The sequence below is a fragment of the Zootoca vivipara genome, chromosome 4, assembly GCF_965207765.1.
Source record: "Zootoca vivipara chromosome 4, rZooViv2.hap1.1, whole genome shotgun sequence".
In the NCBI taxonomy this organism is placed as follows: Eukaryota; Metazoa; Chordata; class Lepidosauria; order Squamata; family Lacertidae; genus Zootoca; species Zootoca vivipara.
The window spans coordinates 68,579,686-68,591,429 of NC_142587.1; the positions used below are offsets into that span (position 1 = coordinate 68,579,686).

At 40.3% G+C, this 11,744-nt stretch overlaps 1 long non-coding RNA gene across 2 annotated transcripts; it reads left to right on the forward strand.

The window, feature by feature from the left end:
- Positions 1-3,801: 3,801 nt before the first annotated feature.
- LOC148685992 (uncharacterized) lies at positions 3,802-11,346 on the forward strand. 2 transcript variants are annotated; one of them, XR_015949655.1, is made up of 4 exons: positions 3,802-4,095; positions 5,980-6,096; positions 7,470-7,535; positions 8,909-11,346. It is a non-coding gene; the product is annotated as an uncharacterized LOC148685992 (long non-coding RNA). The 2 variants fall into 2 exon arrangements; XR_015949656.1 differs by lacking the exon at positions 8,909-11,346 and having other exon boundaries at positions 7,470-8,070.
- Positions 11,347-11,744: the final 398 nt, after the last annotated feature.

An 11,744-nucleotide genomic window follows, 5' to 3' on the forward strand; every position in this document is an offset into this window, starting at 1 on the left:
CTGCCTTGCTCCTTGACCCTGCGACTGCCTGCTGCTGGACCCTCAGCCCTGCACCGGTTCCTGCTTCTACACCACCATCTTGCCTCTGGTCCTGACGCCCGCCGACCGGACCGTGACACATGATATTTTTAGGTCTAGGGATTACTACTTCTTCTAATTTCTTATAATATATAGTCAGTATTCCGTCTGGGCCTGGTGATTTCCAAGTTTCCATTTTCCTTATCACCTCTCTTATTTCTTCCGACTCTATACACAAGTTTAAATTGTTAAATTCTTTGCCATCTATTTCGGGAATTTTATTTTCGCTTACATACCCTTTAATTTTATTCTCATCCTTACATTCCAATTCATATAATTTTTTATAAAAATTCCTAAACATCATTTTTATTTGGTCCATTTCTGTAATTTCTTTTCTTTGTTAAATAATCTTATTTATAACCCTATCTGCTTGTTTCTCCTTTGTTAACCAAGTCAACATTTTACCGGGTTTATTGGTCATTGCAAAATACCTTTGTTTTGTCTATTTGATCTTATTTTCTACCTTTTTATTTATTAAATTAGTTAGTTGGGATTGTAAAATTTTAATATTTTGGATTATAATCTCTTGTTTTGGATTTTTTAACAATTCTTTTTCATTCTCCCTTATCTGTTTACTTATTTCTATAATATCATTTTCTTTATCCTTCCATATTCTCGCCATTTCAAAAAATTCCTTCAATAATTCCCTCATTTTATTCACCGTTTGCTCCTCTCCATACCTCGTCATTCACCCTCCACCTCCCTCTTGTATGTTTTTTTAAATTTTATGTGTATGGTAACTGGATTATGTTCTGAGAGAGATTTGTTCAAAATCTCTGCTTTTACCAGACTCAATGTCATTTTTTTCAAGGCTCAGACTGCATTGATTCTGCCTCCCAATTTTTTATCTTCAGAAAAATAGGTAATATCCTTTTCAGTGGGATGCTTCAGTCTTCAGGTATCGAATACAGTGGTACCTCGCAAGACGAATGCCTCGCGCAACGAAAAACTTGCAAGACGACAGCGTTTTGTGTTGTGCGAGGCGTCTCGCAAGACAAAGGTTTTTGTGGCTGCACTTCGCAAGACGAAGCTGCCGAACAGCTGACCCACAGTACAGCTGATACAGAAGGCAAAGGAAGATCAGCTGTCAGCTTCCCGTGCTACAGCTGATCTTCCTTTGCCACTTTTTTCCGCACTACAGCTGGTTCACCTTTGTGTTCCGCTCGTCTCTGCCGGTTGCTTGTTGCCGCCGCTGCAAGCGGCAACCAGCAGAGACTAGCGGAACACAAAGGGGAACCAGCTGTAGTATGGAAAGAAGGCAAAGGAAGATCAGCTGTTGTGTGGAAAGCTGACAGCTGATCTTCCTTTGCCTTCTTTCCACGCAACAGCTGGTTCCCCTTTGTGTTCCACTCGTCTCTGCGGGAGCCGAAGCGCAGCGGGCGCTGCCTGCCGCTGCGCTTTGGCTCAAGGGGACTGGTGGCGGCAGCGGCACTTGCTCTCTTGGCTCAGGGAAGGTAGGTAGGCTAGAGAGCAAACACCTGCCTGCCTTCCCCGAGCAAGTGCCGCTGCCAGTCCCCCGAGCCGAAGCGCAGCAGGTGCTTGGCTCGGGGCAGGCAGGCAGGCAGGCAGCAACTGCCCCAGCAAGCAGCGCCCATGCTCTCCACTTTTCCATCTAAGGTTTTGATTTTCCCATCTAGGGTGCTTATCTTCTAGATTTTTCTCCATTCTGTCCATTGCCAATAATAACTCTTTGACGTCCATGTTGCTCTCGTTCTCCACCATCAATGTTCTCCTTGTTTGGTTAGAGGCTGAGGCTAGACCAATCATCTGAATCTTTCTCAATCCCATTGAAATACCTTGCTGGCAAGACCTCTTTTAAAATAACAATTTGATATCGTCTCAGCGCTTCTATTATTTTCCGGGAGTTTCCCTTGCTTCACTTTTTACATTTATATTTGCACTTTTAATTGCTCTAGTATTGAGTAGGACCAGGGATCTTCCTTTGTTTGGGTTATTTGGGTTATTTGGGAATAAGTCTAGCCCAGCTCATAGCCACGGACATGCCTTGGACCTGGTGTTTACCTCTATGGATGTTGGTGATCTGACATTAAGTAAAAGTGAAACAAAAGAAGTGCCATGGTCAGATCACATTCTGGTGCAACTGGACTTCTCCGCGACCCTTCCCCTCTGCAGGGAGGTGGGACCAATTTGGATGGTCCGCCCCCGCTACTTAATGGATCCAATTGGCTTTCCAGAGAGTGGTAAGGGATGTTTTATCCCATGTCGATGGCCTTTCAGCTGATTCCCTGGTGGCCCGCTGGAATGGGGAGTTAACCAGGGCTATTGACTGTCTGGCTCCGAAGCGCCCTCTCCGATGGCATGGAGCCCCGACACCCCCATGGTTTCCCCCAGAGCTGAGGGCAATGAAACAGTCGCTGAGACGACTAGAGTGCCAGTGGTGGAAAACTCATTCTGAATCAGACCAGACACGGGCTAGAGCTCAACTTCGAGCCTGCCAATTGGCAATGGCAACGGCGAAGAGGACCTTCTTCACTGTTTCTATTGCATCTGGAGAAAAGTTTTTTTTGCAGATAGTCACTCAGATTCGGAGGGACGTAGACTCCACCATGGGAGCAGGGCTGGGGCGGGAGAGTGCTGGAGCCCTGTCTAGTCATGTTTCATGGGATCAATTTCAATCTGTTACCTCCGAGGATGTGGACAGGCTGCTTGGACGAGTGAAACCGACCACCTGTCTCCTTGACCCTTGACCATCCTGGCTAATAAAAGTGAGCCGGGAAGGGCTGGGCGATGGGCTCCGCAGGGTGGTAAATGCTTCCCTCTATGAGGGAGTATTCCCAGATTTACTGAAAGAGGCGGTCATTAAACCGCTTCTTAAAAAAACATCTTTAGACCCGGCATATGTGGCCAATTATCGCCAGGTGCGCAGCCTGGGAGTCATTTTGGACTCACAGCTGTCCATGGAGCCACAGGTTAATTCTGTGTCCAGGGTGGCTGTCTATCAGCTCCATCTGGTACGCAGGCTGAGACCCTACCTGCCTGCAGACTGTCTGGCCAGAGTGGTGCATGTTCTAGTTACCTCCCACTTGGACTACAGCAATTCACTCTACGTGAGGCTACCTTTGAAGGTGACCCAGAAACTACAACTAATCCAGAATGTGGCAGCTAGACTGGTGACTGGGAGTGGCCGCCGAGACGACATAACACCGGTCCTAAGAGACCTACATTGGCTCCCAGTGTACGTTTCCGAGCACAATTCAAAGTGTTGGTGCTGACCTTTAAAGCCCTAAATGGCCTCGGTCCTGTATACCTGAAGGAGCATCTCCACCCCCATCATTTAGCTCGGACACTGAGATCCAGCGCTGAGGGCCTTCTGGCGATTCCCTCACTGCGAGAAGCAAAGCTACAGGGAACCAGGCAGAGGGCCTTCTCGGTAGTGGCGCCCGCCCTGCGGAACACCCTCCCATCGGAGGTCAAGGAGATAAACTACCTGACATTTAGAAAACACCTAAAAGGCAGCCATGTTTAGGGAAGTTTTTAATCTGTGATATTTTAATGTATTTTGCTATTTGTTGGAAGCCGCCCAGAGTGGTGGGGGAAACCCAGCCAGATGGGCGGGGCATAAATAATAAATAATAACAATACCCGTTCTTTCACATTTAGCAAATATATACAGACAGTGTTCAGTTCTTTATTTTATTAGTTTATTCTTGCTATTTCCTGTTTGCCCTATAAGTGGCGTTGCCACTATGCTTGATTGCCTTCTGTTGATTTTACTCATGTCTTTCACTTCTTTTGCCTCTGGGTGTCCCTCTAGCTTTTTCTACACCCTATTTTCTCTCCTCTGTTTTTCCCTTTCGTGGTTGCATACTGGCTCCTCGGCGTCTCTTCCTGCTTGCTTTTGTTCGTGTCTGCCTGTGTTTCCATTATGGCTTCTCCACGCTCACTCGTTCACCCTTCTCCATCCCCTCGCAGCGCTTCGTCCCACAAAGCCGACCCAGCGTATTTCATCCTTGTTTCCTTTCAATTGAAGGCTTTGATTAAAAGCTGGAGCTTTATGTAAGTAAAGGACTGCTGGTTCTTGCCCTTTCTCTGCAGTCTCTGCAGACTCTGTCTTTGCTGTTCTAAAAACTCTTTGCTGGGTTATATTCAATCTTATAAGGCACCTTTGTGAAACTGAATAACAGTTACTGTTACTATTAGTGCTGTGGGGGTTGGTCCCATTTCACTCTTAATAACTCATGCTGTCTTTTCTATATTTTCTGCTGCCCCCGCTCCTTTGCTCTGCCAATATCAGCAGTTTTCCAGTTTTCCAGTTCTTTATAAGGGTGTGTGTGTCTCTTTATCTCTAGTTTTAAGCATATTGGAGAGTCCACTGCTTCCTCGCTGGGTTTGGAGAAGCTAATGCCAGAGAATGCCTCTGCCCTTTAGCGCTGAGGTTCTCCACTTGCTAGCTTCTTGGCCAGACATTTTTTAATAGGTTTTAAACCCCTTTAATGCGCTGGCCTGGGCTTGGTACTCAGGATCCCCACCTGAGCTTGGGAAAATTCATGCTTCATGTTCCCTGTTGGTTTTCTCTTGCGTCTGGACTGCCTCGAGTTGCCAAGAGCGCAATCCCTCACCCGTACACCAAAGCGCTGCTCCGGAAGTCTTCAATAGTCTGCAATATTGTTTATGTTCTCTTTGCCGGCTCAGTACAGTTCTGAATTAAACCTTACAAATTGCTTTCTTATGTCTTTCGGATTATGTAAAACTTTCCCTTCTATATTTCATTTATTCATTAAGTTCATGTCTTGTTTTTTTCTTTAGTTGCCATACCATCAGGTTGCCTGGCTGTCTGGCAAAATCAAAAATTTTCTGCTGTATCATTTTAATCTTCCATTCAATTTCTTGATTTACCAACATCAAATATTGTGTTTATAACATTTTTATGGTTTGTTTTAATGAATCTTTTCCAGGTTTTTTAATCAATTCTGTTTCATTTGTAATCAGTTCTTCAGCAGTTCTCATTTGTTTGTTAGTTTGTTTGTTATTGGTCTCTCATCTTTTTTTGGTAAGCATTTTGTTGAATTAAAAAAAAAAACCCACATTACCGATTTACTTGAATCCCAGACAACCTTCAGATCCACTCCATGATTTAAGTGTAACTCAAATTAGTCTTTCAAGGCTTTTTCAGCATTGTGTAAAATTGTTTGGCTATGAAGAAGTCCATCATTTAATCTCCACCTAAATGTGTTTTTTCCACCTTTCAATTCCTGTAATAAGGTATTGTGATCCAAACATGTCATTGGTTGTTTTTCTACTTTCTTTTGTTCTCAATGATAGTTCATTAGATATCCGTATCAAGTTGGTATCACAATCAACCCATTTCTTCCACAAAGAAGATTGCCCCAAATTTGGTTTACCCCATGAATATAGAGAGAACATATGGATCAAACCCATGACTGTTGTTTGCAAATGCTTACTGAAGTCCTATAAACTAGATATCCAGGAGCTTAGAGAAGAATAGAATGCAAATGAGAATGCTATATTATCTTTTTTTAAAAAATCTAAATACCTTTGAATCCATATGGAACATCTTTTTGGTTTAAGATGGAGATTGATCCAGCAAAAGAAAAAGAAAGACATTTCAGCCATATTGGACTTAACTTCTTTATGGGAAATGATTGTCTAATACTGATAGACACCAAAGTTTAATGTTGGAAATGCCTCATTGAGACATATTTTTGGGCTGAAGTTGTTGTCCATTTCAACTTTGTACCGATGAAATCCTTGACATTTGTAGATGTGCATCTATTTTAAAAATTATGTTCCTGTAATAGGGCGATTAAGTACAGGGCAACAAAAGCAAATTTGTGAGCTTTCATGCGTGACAAGAGACTAATACTCTGAGCTTGGAAGGGAAAACAATCATAGTCATTATAATAGCTTCTTGTTTCACAGGTCCAGCTCAGAGGATGTCCATAATTGTTGCAGCATCCAGAAAGCATTTAGCTGAGGGGATGTCCAGAATTGTTGAAGCATCCAGAAAGCATTTAGCAAGAGCAAAAGAAATTGCTGGTCTGTATACAACACAGTCATATGGGATGATGTTTCTCATAAAGTAGAGGAATGCATGATAGTTCATTAGATATCATATCATGTTGGTTTGTTCAGTAGATTGCTTTGGTTCTGAACAAAAGTAATTTCTCTATCCAGCGGGTGTTTAAATCTCCATATATCAATCAAGTTAAAGTTGTCCACCATTTTAAAGAAAGTTAGGGGTAGTCCCCCCTCCTTAGAATCTATTAAATGGTGAACATCTGGAAATGTATTGTGAGGAAGCCACTTTCAGCCTGAGGGCTGGTATCTTAATGAGAACAGCCCTGGTTGCTGCTGGAAAATGGACAAACACAAAATTGAAAGGCATTTGGACTTTTAGGCATGGTAATTTGGCACAGTAAATAATAGTGACATTGATTGACAGACAGGCGGGGCAAATGGAGAGACCTGGAAGACCCCTGCTTTCAATTGATTTTTGGAATCATAAGAAGAGTCTGAGTGCTAGATCATGTGAAAAGTCCATCCAGAACTGTATCCTGACCAATCCATGGCCAACCAGATGTCTATGGGAAAATCCTATTTCCTCCAGCTATTCAATAGAGGCCAAAGCACTCAAAGCAGATAGTCTATAAATAAACCCCAATAAATGTTATTAAGTAAGATATTTCTTTTCAGCACACACCAAGTAACTGAGATTTCAGCTGCAATAATAAAAAGAACCAAAAATTATCCACCTGATCTTATCAGCTGATCTAATGTACAGATATCACAATCAACCCATTTCTTCCACACAAAGAAGATTGCCCCAGATTTGGTTTACCCCATAAAATAAATATAGAGAGAACATATGGATCAAACCCATAACTGTTGTTTGCAAATGCTTACTGAAGTCCTATAAACTAGATATCCGGGTGCTTAGAGAAGAAAAGAATGCAAATGAGAATGCTATATTATCTTTTTTAAAAAATCTAAACACCGTACCTTTGAATCCATATGGAACATCTTTTTGGTTTAAGGTGGAGATTGATCCAGCAAAAGAAAAAGAAAGACATTTCTGTTATATTGGATTCAAAAACGTCTTTATGGGACATGATTGCCAAATACTGATAGACGCCAAAGTTTAATGTTGGAAATGCCTCATTGAGACATATTTTTGGCCTGAAGTTGTTGTCCATTTCTACTTTGTAGCGATGAAATCCTTGACATTTGTAGATGTGCATCTATTTTAAAAATCATGTTCCTGTAATAGGGAGATTAAGTGCAGTACAACAAAAGCAACGTTTGTGAGCTTTCATGCTTGACAAGAGACTAATACTCTGAGCTTGGAAGGGAAAACACCCACCATCCAACCAATGTGTTCATAGTCGTTATAATAGCTTCTTGTTTCACAGGTCCAAGGATTTCCAGAATGGTTGAACCATCCAGAAGGCATTTAGCAAGAGCAAAAGAAATTGTTGGTCTGTATGCAACACAGTTATATGGGATGAGGTTTCTCATAAAGTAGAGGAATGCATGATAGTTGATTAGATATCATATCAAGTTGGTTTGTTCAGCAGATTGCTTTGGTTCTGAACAAAAGTAATTTCTCTATCCAGTGGGTGTTTAAATCTCCATATATCCATCAAGTTAAAGTTGTCCACCATTTTAAAGAAAGTTACGGGTAGTCTCCCTTCCTTAGAATCTATTAAATGGTGAACACCTGGAAATGTATTGTGAGGAAGCCACTTTCAGCCCGAGGGCTGGTATCTTAATGAGAACAGCCCTGGTTGCTGCTGGAAAAGGGACAAACACAATATTGAAAGGCATTTGGACTTTTAGGCATGGTAATTTGGCACAGTAAATAATAGTGACATTGATTGACAGACAGGCGGGGCAAATGGAGAGACCTGGAAGACCCCTGCTTTCAATTGATTTTTGGAATCATAAGAAGAGTCTGAGTGCTAGATCATGTGAAAAGTCCATCCAGAACTGTATCCTGACCAATCCATGGCCAACCAGATGTCTATGGGAAAATCCTATTTCCTCCAGCTATTCAATAGAGGCCAAAGCACTCAAAGCAGATAGTCTATAAATAAATCCCAATAAATGTTATGAAGTAAGATATTTCTTTTCAGCACACACCAAGTAACTGAGATTTCAGCTGCAATAATAAAAAGAACCAAAAATTATCCACCTGATCTTATCAGCTGATCTAATGTACAGATATCACAATCAACCCATTTCTTCCACACAAAGAAGATTGCCCCAGATTTGGTTTACCCCATAAAATAAATATAGAGAGAACATATGGATCAAACCCATAACTGTTGTTTGCAAATGCTTACTGAAGTCCTATAAACTAGATATCCGGGTGCTTAGAGAAGAAAAGAATGCAAATGAGAATGCTATATTATCTTTTTTTAAAAATCTAAACACCGTACCTTTGAATCCATATGGAACATCTTTTTGGTTTAAGGTGGAGATTGATCCAGCAAAAGAAAAAGAAAGACATTTCTGTTATATTGGATTCAAAAACGTTTTTATGGGACATGATTGCCAAATACTGATAGACGCCAAAGTTTAATGTTGGAAATGCCTCATTGAGACATATTTTTGGCCTGAAGTTGTTGTCCATTTCTACTTTGTAGCGATGAAATACTTGACATTTGTAGATGTGCATCTATTTTAAAAATTATATTCCTGTAATAGGGAGATTAAGTGCAGTACAACAAAAGCAACGTTTGTGAGCTTTCATGCTTGACAAGAGACTAATACTCTGAGCTTGGAAGGGAAAACACCCACCATCCAACCAATGTGTTCATAGTCGTTATAATAGCTTCTTGTTTCACAGGTCCAAGGATTTCCAGAATGGTTGAACCATCCAGAAGGCATTTAGCAAGAGCAAAAGAAATTGTTGGTCTGTATGCAACACAGTTATATGGGATGAGGTTTCTCATAAAGTAGAGGAATGCATGATAGTTGATTAGATATCATATCAAGTTGGTTTGTTCAGCAGATTGCTTTGGTTCTGAACAAAAGTAATTTCTCTATCCAGTGGGTGTTTAAATCTCCATATATCCATCAAGTTAAAGTTGTCCACCATTTTAAAGAAAGTTACGGGCAGTCTCCCTTCCTTAGAATATATAAAATGGTGAACACCTGGAAATGTATTGTGAGGAAGCCCCTTTCAGCCCGAGGGCTGGTATCTTAATGAGAACAGCCCTGGTTGCTGCTGGAAAATGGACAAACACAATATTGAAAGGCATTTGGACTTTTAGGCATGGTAATTTGGCACAGTAAATAATAGTGACATTGATTGACAGACAGGCGGGGCAAATGGAGAGACCTGGAAGACCCCTGCTTTCAATTGATTTTTGGAATCATAAGAAGAGTCTGAGTGCTAGATCATGCGAAAAGTCCATCCAGTACTGTATCCTGACCACTCCATGGCCAACCAGATGTCTATGGGAAAATCCTATTATTTCCTCCAGCTATTCAATAGAGGCCAAAGCAATCAAAGCAGATAGTCTATAAATAAACCCCAATAAATGTTATGAAGTAATATATTTCTTTTCAGCACACACCAAGTAACTGAGATTTCAACTGCAATATAAAAAGAACCAAAAATTATCCACCTGATCTTATCAGCTGATCTAATGTACAGATATCACAATCAACCCATTTCTTCCACACAAAGAAGATTGCCCCAAATTTGGTTTACCCCATAAAATAAATATAGAGAGAACATATGGATCAAACCCATAACTGTTGTTTGCAAATGCTTACTGAAGTCCTATAAACTAGATATCTGGGAGCTTAGAGGAGAATAGAATGCAAATGAGAATGCTATATTATCTTTTTTTAAAAATGTAAATACCGTACCTTTGAATCCATATGGAACATCTTTTTGGTTTAAGATGGAGATTGATCCAGCAAAAGAAAAAGACATTTCAGTCATATTGGACTTAACTTCTTTATGGGAAATGATTGTCTAATACTGATAGACGCCAAAGTTTAATGTTGGAAATGCCTAATTAAGACATATTTTTGGGCTGAAGTTGTTGTCCATTTCAACTTTGTACCGATGAAATACTTGACATTTGTAGATGTGCATCTATTTTAAAAATTATATTCCTGTAATAGGGAGAACAAGTGCAGGGCAACAAAAGCAAATTTTGTGAGCTTTCATGCATGACAAGAGACTAATACTCTGAGCTTGGAAGGGAAAACACCCACCATCCAACCAATGTGTTCATAGTCGTTATAATAACTTCTTGTTTCACAGGTCCAAGGATTTCCAGAATGGTTGAACCATCCAGAAGGCATTTAGCAAGAGCAAAAGAAATTGTTGGTCTGTATGCAACACAGTCATATGGGATGAGGTTTTTCATAAAGTAGAGGAATGCATGATAGTTGATTAGATATCATATCAAGTTGGTTTGTTCAGCAGATTGCTTTGGTTCTGAACAAAAGTAATTTTTCTATCCAGTGGGTGTTTAAATCTCCATATATCCATCAAGTTAAAGTTGTCCACCATTTTAAAGAAAGTTACGGGTAGTCTCCCTTCCTTAGAATATATAAAATGGTGAACATCTGGAAATGTATTGTGAGGAAGCCCCTTTCAGCCCGAGGGCTGGTATCTTAATCAAAACAGCCCTGGTTGCTGCTGGAAAATGGACAAACACAATATTGAAAGGCATTTGGACTTTTAGGCATGGTAATTTGGCACAGTAAATAATAGTGACATTGATTGACAGACAGGCGGGGCAAAGGGAGAGACCTGGAAGACCCCTGCTTTGAATTGATTTTTGGTATCACAAGAAGAGCCTGAGTGCTAGATCATGTGAAAAGTCCATCCAGTACTGTATCCTGACCACTCCATGGCCAATCAGATGTCTATGGGAAAATCCTATTATTTCCTCCAGCTATTCAATAGAGGCCAAAGCACTCAAAGCAGATGGTCTATAAATAAACCCCAATAAATGTTATGAAGTAATATATTTCTTTTCAGCACACACCAAGTAACTGAGATTTCAGGTGCAATATAAAAAGAACCAAAAATTATCCATCTGATCTTATCAGCTGATCTAAGATACAGATATCACAATCAACCTATTTCTTCCACAAAGATGATTGCCCCAAATTTGGTTTACCACATAAAATAAATATAGAGAGAACATATGGATCAAACCATAACTGTTGTTTGCAAATGCTTACTGAAGTCCTATAAACTAGATACCCAGGAACTTAGAGAAGAATAGAATGCAAATGAGAATGCTATACTGTATTATCTTTAAAAAAAAAAAACCTGAATACATTTTATTCCATATGGAACATCTTTTTGATTCTAGATGGAGACTGATCCAGTAAAAGAAAAGAAAAAAGACATTTCAGTTATATTGGACTCAACAACGTCTTTACGGGAAAGGATTGTCTAATACTGATAGATGCCAAAGTTTAATGTTGGAAATGCCTCATTGAGACATACTTTTGGGCTGAAGTTGTTTTCCATTTCAACTTTGTACCGATGAAATCCTTGACATTTGTAGATGTGCATCTATTTTAAAAATTATGTTCCTGTAATAGGGAGATTAAGTGCAGGACAACAAAAGCAAAGTTTGTGAGCTTTCATGCTTGACAAGAGACTAATACTCTGAGCTTGGAAGGGAAAACACCCACCATCCAAC